Below are 17,638 nucleotides of genomic sequence, written 5' to 3'. Positions count from 1 at the left end.
AACTGAAGTCACACTGATGCTACTTTAAGTTGAATTACGTGTATAACTGAGACATTGCAAAATGTATTTTTTTCAATGTAAATAAAGAGTTTTGAGTTGATAGTATTTAGTACTATTATTTTCCCAATAATCACGAAGTCAAAATTATTTGACGTCACGTCTATGACCTCATTAAGCAATTTTTTAGAGAAAATGGCACGTTAGTGTATAAAGGTTCGCCATCCCTGTTTTAAAATACCGATTTCAAGTAATAACGTGAATAGCAGAGCTTAAAATATAATTATCATTGATAAGTCACTGTTTGAAAAATTAATATTTCAAGAGGCATAACACAATATTTAAAAAGTAGTTTTATTAATAAATAACATAAATATTTTTATAACAATAAGTTAAAGGATGAAATTGTACGGCGAGTGAATTTCGATTTTTTTCCCACATGTGTTGGCTTTTTATGATCTAACTCTAAAACAAATGGAATTATTTATGCAAGGTCCAGCTTGCTTAATCATTAATTTTCTGTAAAGCTCTAAAAGACTTAAGAATTCGAGCCACAAACAGTAGTAATATTTGGTTGTTTAAACAAAAATTTTGACCAGTCTTAACAGGCACAAAAAATGACTAAAAGAATCCTACTATTTAAGCACAATGATACTGTAGGCGCTTATTTACAATGAAACATTTCAATCTGATGAATCTTCGGCTCATTTTGGTATTGCCTTGTTGTTGTCAGCCTCAGCGTAAGCGTCAATGGCCTTGGTGAGGGTCTCCAGAACTTGCATCACGGTTTCCTGATTAAAACCGGAAAAGAGTGATTTGGATTTCCTGGCGTATCCAAGAGATGGAGAGAATGGAATGGGAGAGGCGAACAGCCCTTGGAAGATGGGGGCCAGCAGGGCGACGAGGGCTACACCCAGAGCGATTGGGACGACTAAACTAATAGCTGTTCCGAGGTTGACTCTGGCTGCGATGTCGCTGTGTGTCCTTCCAACAACGTCAGCTTTGGGTTCGTGCTGCTGGGCACTGACCATGATGACCATGGTCAAGAATAAAGCGATGGATGCAATGGTATTCATGTTTAAGTCTGAAAGAAAAGTGAAAAATTAGCTGGTAAGGCAAAATAAGTCAATTCTTTTTGTGATTTTGCGGAAACTAATGAGATAATTGGCAAATTTGTAATTTTTATCAAGTCAAGTTTAATTTTGATGAGTTTGTAAAGATAATTGACAAGTCATTTTTTTGTTTTATACATATGTTTTTGGATGAAACGGATTACTCAATGTCATGACAATTTCGTTATTACTGCCTACATCGTTCCATAATCACCGACTTTAATATATGATGATATACTAACATATTAAGGATGATGATAAATAAATTATAAATGAATTAGTAAATTAAATAATAATATAATAAATTAATACGCAGTATCTTAATTTTTAGTACTATTATTTATTCTTTAATTAATAAATTAACATATTAATAAAATAATACTCTTACCAAAATGATGCTCTTAATAAACTAATATATGTTTTTAGAATGCCTGTCAAAATTCAGTTTAAAAAAAAGAATGGGTACTAGAAGTCTCAAATTAACGAGAGAAAAAAAAAATTTCAAAACATGACGATTCATTAACAAGTGAAACCAGTTTAAAATTAGCAAAACTTGTTTGATTGTCTGAGAAGGATTATTGCAAAAATATTCCTCTCGCAATCACAGTATTTTTGGTGTTTTTAAATCTGCTATCATAAAAAAAGATTTGTTAGATTTTGAAAACGTTTTTCCATTTTCTTCATTAAAATATGAATTTGCGATCCTTTCTGTGCACTCTTCCTTTCTTTTCTCTGCCAAACATGCTATAAACATATATTAAGCGAGGTCGTTATGCAGGACCCTAAATAAACTAAGGTTAAAAGCAAAAATAAAAAATCGAACACTACTGCAGATATCACATTTTTTTGTACGTAAAATCTCTTATTATGCAACAGAATCTTAAACTTGTAATTTTTTTAAAATTTTATTAATTTTCTTAACAATTTTTTCAAAACAATATTTTTTAAAGACATGCAAAAAAAACAAAATTTTTTTTAGGAATTCAATACATTGTAACATCCTGGTGAAGTTAATTTTTACACTAAAATTTATTTTTGCAGCAAAATTTTATGGAATAAAAATCTGATATACCATAATTTTTACAGTAATATCTACCGTGAAATTACTGAATCACGGCAATTAAATAAATATTACTTTAAAATTACATAATTAACCACGTAATTTTTAGAGTAATATCTACTGTGAAATTACTGAATCACTGCAATTAATTAAATAATACTGTAAAATTACATAATTAACCACATAATTTTTACAGTAATATCTACTGCAAAATTACTGAATCACTGCAATTAAATAAATATTACTGTAAAATTACATAATTAACCACATAATTTTTAGAGTAATATCTACCGTGAAATTACTGAATCACTGCAATTAAATAAATATTACTGTAAAATTACATAATTAACCACATAATTTTTAGAGTAATATCTACTGTGAAATTACTGAATCACTGCAATTAAATAAATATCACTGTAAAATTACATAATTAACTACATAATTTTTACAGTAATATCTACTGTGAAATTACTGAATCACTGCAATTAAATAAATATTACTGTAAAATTACGTAATTAACCACATAATTTTTACAGTAATATCTACTGTGAAATTACTGAATCACTGCAATTAAATAAATATTACTGCAAAAATTACGGTATTAAATTTTACGGAAAAAATGGATTTTACTGCTGATGCACCTAGGGTGCTGGTACCTTCGCAATTTAATCCTGTATTTTTTATATTGTATATAATAAAAACAAATTTTGATACAATAAATAAATTATAAATTAAATACATTTTGCACGAAATTTAAACTATGCAATAAAATTTTAATTTAATATTGTACAAATTTAAGTTACATAATAAACATTGAAATTTATGTTATCCGTAAACTTCCTTCAACCCGTACGTTCCGTATACTTCAAATACAATTCGTACACTACATTCATAAGCTTGTTTTGTGAATTTGAGTTAAAATTACAGTTATTATATAAATACTCTTCAAATTAACAGTTTTACGCAAAATTTATTTTATAAGTCAATATAACTTATTGCCTCTTACGCTGTGTCTAAATATGTCTGTGATTAAATGTTATAATAAGATAACATAATAACAATAATGATAATAATAATTTTTCAAGTGGTAGTAGTAATAAATTAAGTGATTTTATTTATCATTATAATAAGTAAATTTCATTAGATTTTTTGTAAACTTGAATTTATGTTATCCTTTATTTTCATTTATAACTACTGTATTCGGAAATAGTCTTATTTTCCTAACACAATTTAATTCAATAAGAAATTTTAAAAAATTTTCGTTATCAGTATTTCTATCGGTTTATTTAAGAAGTAACAATCGAAGCGTATGCATGAAAGAAAAAAATGTTTCAATGATTGTATTTTCATGATAATAATTTACTGGCACGCGTCACTTCAAGCGAAAAGATTATCTTTTAAATACAGGAAAAGATATCTTTGTATATAAATAATATTTACTTATTAAATAGATTTCTTTCAGAAAGTGTTTTGGTGCTACTTTTTTTAATCTTTTTTATCGGAATAATTTATAATAATTTATAAAACAAACTTTCGAAGCGTTTTGTTGAAAATATCCCAAGCCATTAATAGAATATAACTTTTTTTTAAAAAAAAGTATGCAATAATAATTTTTAATTATTTGTTCGCACCTCTATAAACTTATGAAATATATTTACGTGATATTTCATAATCCAATTACGGACAATTAGCTTAATGGTGTATGAAATATGCATAATGTATATAGTCATTACAAGATATAAACAATAGTTTAATTTGGAAATATTATCTGTTTAATGCCGAAAGATGTATTTAAAAATATATTTAATATTTATCTATTAAATCGATTTTATTCAGAAAGTGCTTAGAGTTGTAGTTTTTTAATTTTCCTAAATAAATAAGTTATAATAATTTACAAAATAAGCCTAAGAAACCTTTTGTTATTTAATAATTAGTAAAAAAGATATTTTTACTGTGACCTTAAGTTTTACTTGAGAGCTAGAATCATTATTGTTTCTTTCTTTATTTGTTCATTCAATATATTAGAAAAAAATTTTTAAATCCGAAATATTAAATCTGGACAAAAACTATGGGAGACAAACGATAAACTAGAATATTTTAAAGCAATTACTCACATATAATACTCATAGCAATTCAAACATTTTAAAATACAGAATATTAAAAAGAAAGTACAAAAAGTTTTACACAACAAAGATATTAAACAAAATGGCACAAAGAGTTTAAAACTGAAAGAAAATAAGCTTTTTATAACTATTTGATTTGTATACAAATTTTATTGGGCACTCTATAGAATATTAATAAAATCTAACTATTTTCTTTGAAATTAAAACTATCACTGAAACTTTTTTAGTTGGAGATTTTATTGGCTTAAGCGAAATTAATTTTAAATAATTAGTGTTTTAATTATTATTCTATGTTAACATATTACTTATGTTATTATTAACTTTTATGTTAACCTGTGTAATATAATGTTAGGTTTATGTTTAATATTACCAGAAGAATTTTTTACAAGAAGTAAAAGGCATTTTTCTTGCATTTTAGAAATTTGCATGAAGTCAATTTAAACAAAAATCATAAGTGTAAAATATAAATTTTGAAATTCATGGTAGCATAGATCTTAATTGCAGCCCAGCAACTATCAGATTATAATAAGAATAAATCATTACTCTACCTTCATATACAAAATATTATTCAATAACAGCTTAAAATTTAGATTTTTTTTCTTCAAAAAATAGCATTTCTTATTTATATAATTTGTCAATAATGTTTAGGTTTCTTATTTATTCACGATTTACTTCAAATTATTGATATAAATAGTTATTTTCATTTCTGCTTGTAAAGAAAAGGAACGAAATAATTATGCCAGAATTAAAATTTAAATTAAAATTTTTAAATTTCAATAATAAGAGATGAAAAAGACTACTAAATTCTTACATTTTAACAGTAAGAAGTTCTTAAATTTTAATAGCAAGAAGTAAAAAAAAGTCTACTAACGTTCCTGAATGTCAATAATAAGGGACGGAAAAGTCTAATAAAATTGTTAGATTTCAATAATAAGAGATGAAAAAGTCTTAATTTTTATGAAGCATAACGTTTAAAAAAAAATTATATCAACTCACTTAAGGAAAGGTGAAACGAGAAAGCTCAATCTTACTAGTCTTGGTAGAAAGGTTCCGAAGACGAAAGTAATTTCTACCTCTATTACCTCTCAGGTTATATATCCGAGCCTAATTAGCCTACATCTAACGGTCGGGCGGAGTGAATCCTAACATTCCGGCACCCGCCTGACACACTTGACCCCTGAACCATTAGTTCACCCGGACATTAGAGCATCGACTCCAACAGATGTGCCTCAACTTCAACACCCAAACTGGAGGTGTCAAGCGACGGAAGACGGATATTACTATGAAGGAGTGAAATAAAATTAATAAGTAGGTTATTGGGAAGGAATTTTTTTTAGATACCGTAAGGCCTTTTACTGTTTCCGACAATAAAGAAGAAAAAAAAATACTTATTATAGTAGTTTTTCATAACTGAATGATTTTATTAAATCGTTTGCTCAGCGAAAATAAATAATAGCTCAAATTGAATAAAAAGTGAATTTATCGTTTGCTTTTTTTTTTCACAATTGTTCCTTTTTTTTCTACTTTTAGTAAGAAAAAAAAGTAACGGAAAATGGTATTATAACATTATTATTGTTCCTTTCTTGAGTGATTTTATAAAAAGAATTTAAAGCTTGAAGTGAGAAATTTTTTTTCTTCTAAGAAATATAGGTACTATAATACACTTTTAAAAATAATAATGAAATGGGGAAATATATTAAGTGTTATTTTAAGTTTCGGTTCACCAGTTAACGAATACTTTTTTCTCCAGAATACTCAGTAGTTTAAAAGAAATAAAGCCCTTTCTTAATGCATTTTTTTACGAGTCTAAAAACATTGCATTCTAATTGAAAAAAATGCTATAAATAACTACCATGCAAATTATATGATAAAAAAAGTGGAAGACCGTCGTTTTCCGCGCGTGTATGCTATACGATTCCTAAACATTGAATAAACAGTGGTAAATGTATTGATTTAATTACCAAACAAATTAAATAGATTTGCATAAATTGATTTCCCACTAAATAGTTATACAATCTTGATGCATCTTGCAATTGATAAATATACAACATTTTCGCCAGCAAAGGAAAGAAAGAGGCATCTATCAGAGCGTAAAAAATTGAAATACTCAAAGAAATTTCATTTTTAGTGCTTTATTTTTATTTTTTAAATGTAATTTGTAGCACTTCAGGTACATTTAATTTTTACTACTCTAATTTTTTTATTCAAGCATAAATTTTGATACCCTGATAAATACCTGAAAAACCTTAATTTTTCGTACTTAATTTTCTTTCAAATATAAATTTTGAGACATGAAAAACCTTCATTTTTACTGCTCCAATTTTTCTTCCAATCATAAATTTTGGCTCTGATCAGTAAATTATCAGGATTTCAAAATTGAGACGCCTTAATTTTTCATATCTTATTTTTTCAAATACTACTTTTGGCAGAAGAAAATTTTTACTACTTTTATTCAATCATAAATTTCAAAACCCTGATAAGTACCTGAAAAACTTAATTTTCACTAAAAACCTTTCCTAGAATGCAATATAAAAACCTGTTGCGCAAACTATCTGGAGCAAATTTACTGCAACCTTTATAAGGTCTTAATTTGCATACCTAATCAAAATCGTGCGAGTTAATTTTTCTTGAACTTGATTATACGATATTACGTTTCAATCTTAGTGGAAGCAAAACCTTACTTAACACCTTCTAAAGATTGGAACAAATTTAAAGAACCGTTATTATAGTTCAATAAAGAAAAAGTAAAGCTGTCCTGCAAACAACCCGTGCGAGCCAGCGTATACTTGGATATTAATGTTCTATGACTAGCCATGACAATTTCCTGCTAGAGCATGTTTGTAGCAATCCGGCTGAAATTAGAAAACTTAATTTTGTTATGAAAAATTTAACAAACTAGAGCTATTTTGAGTGTAAAGTTTAATCAAATAGTTTTATTATATGGTCAGCTTATAAAAATGTTTATATTAGATTTAGAGCTATCTAATGAACTCAGTGAAAATCCAATAAATAACAGAATAGTATCAAAATTTCCAAGAAAAAAACCTTTTTTTTGGTCAACTTAGGGTTTAAATAGTAACTCTATTAAACAAATGTAAATTATTTCTGTGATCTGCTCGCAAGATAGGTGACAGGTTATTAAAGTTTCTCCTCTTTTAAATTACAAGGTAAATTATAGGTTCTTCATAATAGAGATCAACTTAGGCAGGGGATCATTAAAGGTTTTACTGTATTTAGTAGTTTAGCTCTAAGCACTTATTGTCCAATCAAAATGAGCGATATATAAAGTAAAGCATTCCAGCAACAGCCTGTTGTGGGTCAGAAAGTTTGTGCGGGTTAACCTGGTACCCAAGCTCGTACCCAACGATCTCACTGGGTACACTGAAAAAATTACGGTATAAATGCCGGAACTTGGGGTGCATAATCCGTAAAATCCATTTTTGCCTTAAAATATTATATCGTAATTTTTTACTGCAATATTTATTTATTAAAAGCGATTCAGTTCTTTCTCGGTAATTAATACTATAAAAATTACGTTACATCATATTATGTTCTGTAACATGTTCCGGTAAAAATGCATTTAAAGGTACAAAGTATCGGCATCCTGAGCTCCGGTCTTTTTAATTTTTTACAGTGTAAGCTTCAAGCCGCTACTGAGGATCGATCCATATTCTTTCACAATGACAGATAAGTGTCTTTAAGAATTGAACCATCGCACCATGTTATGGTTCAGTATTAAACCAATTATTCTGAAAGTGAGCGCTGGAAAAGTTTTTAAAAAGGGAATAACGTTATTAATATTATTAATTATTTTTCTTTGGGTAGGTAGGTATTTTATTTACGTCGCACTAGAGCTGCACAATGGGCTGTTGGCGACGGTCTGGGAAGCATCCTTGAGGATGATCCGTAGACATGTCATCGCAATTTTGATCCTCTGCAGAGGGGATGGATCCCTTGCTTTGGTAACCCGACGACATGCGAGTGAAGTCGAGCACAGAGTTTAACGCGGACGATACCGCGCACCCTCGGTTCCTACGTAGGCTAACCAAAGTGGTCACCCACCCGCTTACTGACCGCAGCCAGTGATGCTTGACTTCGGTGTTCTACTGGGAACCGTGTCTTTACGATCAGTCCACTGCAGTACTATTTTTCTTTGCATTGAGGAACTTATTATTCAAAATTTAGAATTTGAATTTAATTAATAAATAATTTTAATTTGAAACCATAATATTTCGCAAGAAAAAAAAAATTTATTTCACCTAATAGAAAAGAAAACAAAAAATTTACATCATTCTTTTTAAACAAAAACAACTGTATCCATGTCGATAATGAGCTATAATATTTCATTACATTAAAAAATATTAGAATATTCAGTGGGAAATATACTAGTGATGATAATGAAATAATTTAAAAATAAATTTTTAAAAAAAGTCAAATTTGTAGCGAAAACAAAATATACTCGAAAAATTGAATTATTGTGGGTCAGAAAACGGAAATAAAAACGGGAAGCATAAATAGGAAGAATAAATCGGAAAACGGAAGAAATGAAGAAAACATAAAATTAGATAAAATCAAATAAAATTATTGCGGTTATTTTTGAGAATCCCCGATAGGTAAAATTTTATAACAATCAGTCTATTGATCTGTTGATGACCGATATAACCGATCTTAACCGATATACATTCCAATCACGCTATGATTAGTATCAAATTCGTGAACAGATAGGAAAATAATCCTATCTAGCGCAGTCTATTTCCGGTCATCATTTAAAATCGATTCTTTGTTCCAAAATTTTTCAGTAATGAAAAAAGTTTTACCTTAATATTTTCGTTTATTTTTGAAGTTAAATTATGTTATTTTCCCAATTTCATCATTTTTATGAAAAGGAACTTTCAAAATACAATTAAATTTCTTTATGTATGCGTTCATTTAATGTAATTAAAAAAAGGGGTAATTGCATGACGTTAGGTAAAATATACTCATTATTTTCTTATGCAATCAGGTTTTATGTTATAACACAATCCATTAACTGATATTCAAATCTGCTGATGACACTTTTCAAAAAAAAAAAAAAATGAGTTACTATATTATTTCATAACATTTTTTACAATGTATCAACATGAATTAATAACTTATTGCTTAAAACAGTGGAAGTACTATTTAAAACAGAAGTTAGTTTGTTTTGATCCTGAGCTACTCAATAACATGATTATTAATTTTTTTTAAGACATTAAAACACACTTGAACTACTTAAAAAATTATTTTAGTAAATTAAATTTCCTTTTTTTTTCATTAAGAAAATTTAAATGAAAAAGTAATTTTCTTCTCATATATTTTTTCGGTTTTATAAAATTATCTTTCATTAAAAAGTAATTAAAAGTATATTGAGTATATTGAGTAACAGTTTTATAAATTCCCATAGTAAATTATCACTAATTATTACATTGCTAACTCAAAATAACTATATTCTTCTTCTTATGATTACAACACAGTAAAAACTGTTGTGTATTATCTCTCCGAATTTGGTATTGAACAATCCTAAAAATTGTGTATAGGAACACTTCTTTTTCTAGTTAACACCAAATCGAACTTTCATATATAATTTAAATGGTGTATGAAAACTTTAAACAACTAAAATGCAAAAAGTTTATGCCAAGATCTTCCTCCTTCACACTATACATTAAATATTTTTGCTTCTGAAAACTCCAATGTTGGCACGTTTCTGGACATTTTCTGTAATTATTTACAATTAATAACTAGTTGGCGAATGTTTGTGATTGTCTTCAATGATGTTATTCAACTACAGCTCACCATTAAAATATGCATGCATGTTTTTAGTTGTGTAATAAGGATATTTATATTTTAATTTTTAAGTTTTTTGAACTGGATTAAATAATTTTGCAATGTTTAAAGTTGCTGTTTCAGAGAAAAGTTTTATGAAAACTAATAACAAATTGCACAACATTGCAAAGGTCTCTTAAATAAAATCGCATTGTTTATAAACTTGGAGAAAAAATTTCATAAAATGTACGATTAAGATAAAGTTTCAATATTCTTAATTGTCTTGAAATAGCCTTAAGTAATTCTAAAAATGTATATCTATAATTTAATAGAGTTCCACTAACTAAAATGTAGCACACATATTTGTTTGTAAATTCTACATGTCGTAATTAATGATAATTTTTGTTTTATAATTCCTTTATAATTCTTTTAAATTGTAATAGAATCAAATTTTAGTTTTCCTCATTTTTTATATTTTTATTTTCATAGGTTTTGTTTAACAATAAATAACGATAAGTATTAAAGGACGAAAAAAATGATGGAAAGATGATGCAATAAATAATGACGAAAAACACAACTTGATTGCATCTAACAACGCCAACATTATTGTTATATTATTGTCTCATAACATTAACATTATTCTATATTGTTCTGAGAATATACCCTGAATTGGTCCCTTTATTTTATTACACTTTAGTTTTCACTTTAAAACTCCTTTTTAATTTATTTATTTATAAAATGCAATTAGAAATTGAAAATATTAAGAAATGCATGATGTTAGCTCATATATACTCATTTTGTTTTTATGTACTCAGGTTTAATGCTTTAAAAAAATTATTTCACTCCAAAAAGTTCACTTTTGAATTAAAAAATGATTAATTTAACTTTTTCAACAGTATCATTGTTTTTGCCTCTTAAATTTCAGAATGAATTACTTCGTCACCTTACGCTTCACATTTTCTAAATATGATTCTAGAATATTCTTGAAATTAAAATTCTTTTAGAATCCAAACTTTTCTTCAGTTTTGCATAATCATTTTTGCTTGATCCCATTCTGATTTCAGTTTTTAAAATTTTTTTACGAGCAAATGACCACAATTATATGTCATCTTTTGGTCTAATGATAACTGAAATGTTTTGATGTAATATAATTTTTCAAATTTGTTATTGCAATCAAAAAGTAATCAATTCAAAACTTTGATCGTCAATAATGTTAAGCCTAAAATTATCCTGCACTGAGTGTTTTCCCCTTGAATTTTGTAACAATAGAAATACACATTGCTTAAAATGTTGAAACTACAACATAAATCTCATTATGCCGGTTAAAAATAAGCAAAATTGATTATACCGACATGATCCAAATGCGATATGCGTAAGACTTTAAGAACGAGTTCCTTTTTAACAATTTTGAATAATAATTTTAAATTAGCATTTCCGTTTCACCTTAACTTATTTTAATAAAGTCAAAAAAAATGTGAGTCAAAATTCTAATAATTATCATTTTTCATTCTTTAACTCTTTTGCGACCACAATCCGTGTTCATTAATGGCTCTAGAATTGCAACATAAGCACACAGGAATTATTTTTTGGCATAAATTTCGAACACTCAGTTGATAAAGCTGCCTAGGTTTTTTCTCTTTTCAAGTAACCTACTCAAAATTAACCACGTTAAATTTACAAATTATTTTAAATTTCTTGCAATGTATTTGGAACAAAAAGCTTAAACTTTGTATCTTCAACTGAAATACATGCCAACATCAAAGCATAGTTATTTTTAGTTATTAAAACTAGAAATATTCCTATTTAAATTTCTTGCAATTTATTTGCAACAGAAAACTTAAACTTTGCCTCCTCAACTGAAAGACATGCCAACATCAAAGCATACTTATTTTTAATCATTAAAACTAGAAATATTCCTATTTAAATTTCTTGCAATGCATTTGCAACAGAGAACTTAAACTTTCTATTTTCAACTAAAAGATATACCAACATCAAAGCATAGTTATTTTTAGTTATTAAAACTAGAAACATTCCTATTTAAAGTTCTTGCAATGTATTTGTAACAGAAAACTTAAAGTTTCCATCTTCAACTGAAAGACATGCCAACATCAAAGCATAGTTATTTTGGCTGTTTAAACTAGAAACATTCTTGTATCAAAATAATTAAACTTTCTTAAAAACTTTTTTTAAATTTTTTTTAAAATGTGATTTTAGGATTATTATTTAATCGTATAACAATGTTAAAAAAAAAGTAAAATTTAAAACAAAAATCACTAAACGCATGCATTGTAAAAAAGTTAGGATCAAATTACTGTAAAAAGTACTGAGTGCCGGTACTTTTTATCGAAAAATCCATTTTTACCAGAACTTGTTACGAAACAAAAAAACTGATCAACCCTAATTTTTACAGTAGTAATTATCGTAAAATCACTGAATTAAGTAATTATTACTGCAAAAAATACAGCATAGTATTTCACGGTGAAAATGGAGTTTACGAAAAAATGGATTATACTTATGATGCACTTAAATTGCCGGTAATTTATACCATAATTTAATCTGGAATTTTTTATAATGAATATGAACAGTGAATATTTAAAAAAAGAAAATTACAAATCGTGAATTTTGATTATACTTTAGATTCAGAAGGCAATAACCTCACTAGTTTATGTCCAATTAAACTAACTTCTGATTTGATTTTATATTAGTAAATTAAGAGCCGTGTTTACTCGACGAAAAGGGTTAGGCTTCATAATAACAAAAGAATTACAATAATTCCATGTCATTAGTCACTAAACACCCAAATAAATTACTACAAGGTTATGAGCTACTTTTTTTTAATGTTACCAGGTTATCGTTTGAAAGGATTTTTAAAGATAATGGAATCTCATTAAAATGTTCTATTGTTCCATCGAGTTCGTTCGGTTCACGACCGTGAAACTATCAATACGGAATCACCTATGAGAATTTCACACATTTTTGTGTGACCCGCAAACATTTTGGCGTGTTTTTGGAAACAAAAGGCACAAAATAAGGCTTAAAAACGGAATTGTTGATTGTTGGAAAGAATTCGTAACATTTAGAATCTAGCCTTGTCTCTTTAAGCTACTCAAGCGTTTAATGAAGATTCATTTAGGGATTCGGAGATCCGCGTTTTTATTTAATTCCGCGAATTTTTTTAGTGATTGTCTTTATTCTGTTTAAAAAATTTAGGTAATAGTATTTTTAAAATTTAGTTGCATGATGATTTATTTGTTTGTTTATTTTTCACCCATTATGTTAGCTCGAAGAATTAAAGAGCTTTTCATATAATATTTCGAATTTCTTTTATTGGTATTTAAATTTTTTTCTCTACTAAAGACAATTTATTACTTCAGTTATCTTAAAAAATGGAATCTTTGTCTGATTCTTTAAGCAAATAAAACCATGTTTTATTGAACTATTTAAAAAAAATAATGATAATATTTGATTCCATGAATTTTTTCATTATTGTCCTTAATATTCTGTTAAAAAAAATTTAGGTAACGGTACTTTTATAACGTCGTTGCATGGTGATATGTTTTCTTGTTTGTTTTTGCGTTTACTATGCTAGCACAAAAAAATTAAAGAGCTTTTCATTAAAAATGTTAAAATTCTTTTATTGTTATCTCAATTTTTTTTCTACTGAAGATAATTTATTACTTCGATTACCTTACAAAAAGGAAACTCTGTTTAATTTCTGAATAAAATAAAAATATCTCTTACAACACCATTTAGAAAGATAATGATATTATTTAATTCCGTGAATAATTTTAATGATTGTCTTTATTCAATTTAAAAGAATTTAGGAAAAGGCAGTTTTAAAATGTAATTGCAATGTGTTTTGTTTATTTTTCGTCTATTCCATAAGCGTGGAGTAATAAAGAGTTTTTCATTTGATAATTTTAAAGTAAATTTTTTTATTGCTATTTTGAAATTTTTAATTTTATCTCTCTAAAAAATACAATTTATTTACTAAAACTTATATTACGCTACGAAAAATATTTTCTATTTAATTCATTTAATGAATAAAGGCATGCTTTATGTAATTATTGGAAAGCAATGATAAGAAATGTAAACCTGATTAAATATATACCAAATTATTTTTTTTTCTGAAAATATTTAAAATAAAAATATAGAAAGTAATAATAATTATTATTATTATTTTAATTATTTAATTAATAGATATTCAGATATGCATCTGATCAAATACATACCAAGTATTTTAATTAGAAAACTGTAAAATAATAATAATAATAATATTACATTACTTTTATCTGAACTCTATCTGAACATTCTTTTACAGATACTTTTAGCTGAAAATATTAAAAAAAATAATAATAATTTTAGGAAGTATTTAAATTATAATAATAACAATCTTATCAATAGATATTCAGATGTGTAAATGATCAAATACATGCCAGATATTTTTATTAGAAAATATTAAAATAACAATTGCCAATCATTTGTGATATTCTGTTTATCAGGTATTCAGATATATATTTGATCTAGATGTATACTAGATACTTTTGTCCGAGAAATATATTTTTAAGAAGCTTATTTAGAAAGTATTAAAATAGTAAGGATTAATTATGACAATATCCCTTATATCAGGCCTAATTAAATTTATAAAAGAAATTTTTGCATGAAAATATTTTAAAAACAAATAATTTAATAACAATTATACGAAGTATACTATTCATTTCAGCAGACCTTCAGATGTACTATATGTCTAATATGTTGTTATAAAATATGTATATTTAGCGTTTCTAATGTTTCACAATTTAATCATCTTCTTTAAAAATATTTAAATAAGCTAATAAAGGAAATAAAAAAAATAAGAATTGCAAAACATTATTCATAATGGATTGTACTTAATCATATTTTTAATCTGAATATTTAAAAAAAAAAGAAAAAAAAGAAGACTGAATATATTTAGGTGGAAACACGATTTTTTTTTTTTGTTCAAAATTTCTTCAAACTTGTTTTCAAATGTAATTTATAACAAAAGTATTTCGCAATGTAATTCAAATGAAATTTGTAAATATTACTCATACTGTTCAGTAAATAAACAAGGCTAGCGAAACTCACAACAGCAATACTATAGAGTTATTATTTTTTTTCAGGAAATCTACAGAAATTTCATGCGAGAATATCCTGCTGACAATTATAAAAACATTTACTCAAAAATGATTGCAAATAAAAATAAATTAATTTAGATTCCATAATTATTTATTTCACTGGCGATCAAAAATATTCTGAAAAGCAAGATATCAGTTTTTTATATCATTTCAAACAATGCAATTTTAAATAATAAAATCTAATGATTGAACAGAATCGATTCTATAGTTTTACAATAATAAAATTTCAAAAATTCGTAAGAGATATTAGGCTAAACGGGGAATCGTTTCCCAAGATTAACAACACAATATTACCTCCATTCTCTCTACAATTGAGGAGTTTCCAATGTTATAAACTCCTCAGTTGGTGAACCTCGACTTTTAAAATATGAAACTCTTACGCAAGTATAGCACCATGTCAGCACCATACAACTTTATAATACAAAAATGTCTAGTATTTCTCATCGATGGCATCTGTATTGTAGATAGTGACACCAATATAAGGAAGTCACATTCCACGAATCACTTAACAAAACAACCTCACTAAAGTCTAATGTCCATCTCCTAACGAAAGGCCTAATATAACCTAATTCTAATGTCTAGTTAAATTTCGTTTTTGGAACCATGCTAGTTGTAAATGGTTACAAAACAGTATTGCTTTGTATTCATTGTTTTTAACCTTACAATTTGTAAGCGATTTCAAACCCGTAAAAGTAAAAAAAAATGTTCCTGGCCGTCAACTTTACGGTTAATTTGATGGATAGACTACATCCGATTATTCTACTGTAATTTTAAAATGAAAATTTTAACAATAATGTTTATTCTCAGAAATGACTTTTTTCTGTTTAATTTCGTCATTTAAAATACAATCTGCGCAGATTAATTAGAATATTTAAGATTAGGCTTTCGAAAAATTTATATTGTGAGAATCCGACCATTGCTTCAAAAGTTATTATGGCGTTTCATTTACTATTTTGCGCTCTGTTCAAAGATGAAATATTTAAACCGTATTCATATTTCCATTGATGATTAAAAAAAGAGCATTTCGGAATGTTTTTCTCAATAACAAAAACAAAATTACTCCAAACGTAGACGCCATAATTAATATATGACATGAAACTTTTGGGGTATTATTTGGCGAGATTTTACCACATTATTCTTAGGAATTGCGTAGGTTGTCAGCAACATTTCAATATCATTAAGATAATCTATAGAAGAAGAACTGCGTATAACTATGAGATAGACTTGCCCTACATCGCCAAGCCCCTCAAAAGGGCATTTACAGGGGGACGATTTGGGGTTTTGGCGAATAGAAAGTGCCCTTAGGCGCATACAAATAGTCTGGTGGAACTTGTAATGAAGAAACATAACTAGGAAAATCAAATACTACAAAATAAAGAAAATTGAGATGCAGATAGGGGGTCACTGGAATATTTCTGCCATTTTTTATTTTTAAGAATGTTCCTTTTTTCTTATTAAGCTTACTGATATCCCGCTTTCATTTAAGAAAAAAAAATTCTTATATCTTAAACGACATCTACTTATTTTAATAGTTATTTTTATTTTACTTTAGACGTATAGTGTAATAAATAAGTAAAGTAATGGTACCCTTAAGTAACTTTTGATTTAATGATCGGATTACACCGTACTAAAATTAAGTCTTAATGGTTTAAAGGACTAAATTTAAATATGTTAATTAATTAGGACAGATGATAAAGTAATTAAAATAAATCAAATCGAAAAAAGCGGGTGTGAGAAGAATACGTTTTCTTAGAAAGATTCGGATTCTTGATTCACAAAATAGAAGGTCTTAATAGTTTGGTCTAGAGGTCGAAAGTTTGAGTCTCATAAGGCTCATTTCGTATTTTTTCGCATTCCATCCTATATCTCGAATTCTTAAAAAGAATCGGGTAATTTTTGAACTACATCGCAAAACTTAGTAATACAGTCCCTGGCCAAATTATTAGACGCACTATAAGATTCGATTTAAAACTATAACTATCAGGTGATACTGTACAGTCGGCAAAAAAAAAAAGATATCACCCTGAATAACTTTCGTTCTAATGATCGGATTTTCACGAACTAAGTGTTAATCTTAATGGTTCCTGGGGGTGACCTCAAATATGCTAATTAATTAGTGCTAACTATTAATTAAGTTACGAAATCAGACACAAAAACGTACTTTCTCTGAATAAACATATATTTTTTCTTACATATTTGGATTCTTAACCTTCAAAATATAGGGGGTAGCCGCAATCTAGGAAATATGGTCCCCATAGTTTGGTCAGGAGAGCGATCCAAAGTTCGTACCCCTTAATGTTAATTTCACTTTTTACGTTTCTAGTCATATTTTAAAAACTAATAAAGCAATTCGAAGAAAATTTCACCCAGTCATAAAACTCATTTACCCAAAGATAATTTCATGAAAAA

At 27.1% G+C, this 17,638-nt stretch overlaps 1 long non-coding RNA gene across 1 annotated transcript; it reads right to left on the bottom strand.

Moving 5' to 3' along the window:
• Positions 1 to 337: 337 nt before the first annotated feature.
• Positions 338 to 5,476, bottom strand: LOC107456954 (uncharacterized). The gene is made up of 2 exons (XR_006225433.3): positions 5,289 to 5,476; positions 338 to 1,081 (listed from the first exon to the last, which is right to left on the bottom strand). It is a non-coding gene; the product is annotated as an uncharacterized LOC107456954 (long non-coding RNA).
• Between the last annotated feature and the right edge of the window lie 12,162 nt (positions 5,477 to 17,638).

Source organism: Parasteatoda tepidariorum, chromosome 8 (assembly GCF_982258835.1).
Source record: "Parasteatoda tepidariorum strain Cologne lab strain chromosome 8, Ptep-v5.0, whole genome shotgun sequence".
Lineage (NCBI taxonomy): Eukaryota > Metazoa > Arthropoda > Arachnida > Araneae > Theridiidae > Parasteatoda > Parasteatoda tepidariorum.
Note: the sequence above shows the minus strand (reverse complement) of the source record. Positions and strands in the feature narration are given on the sequence as shown.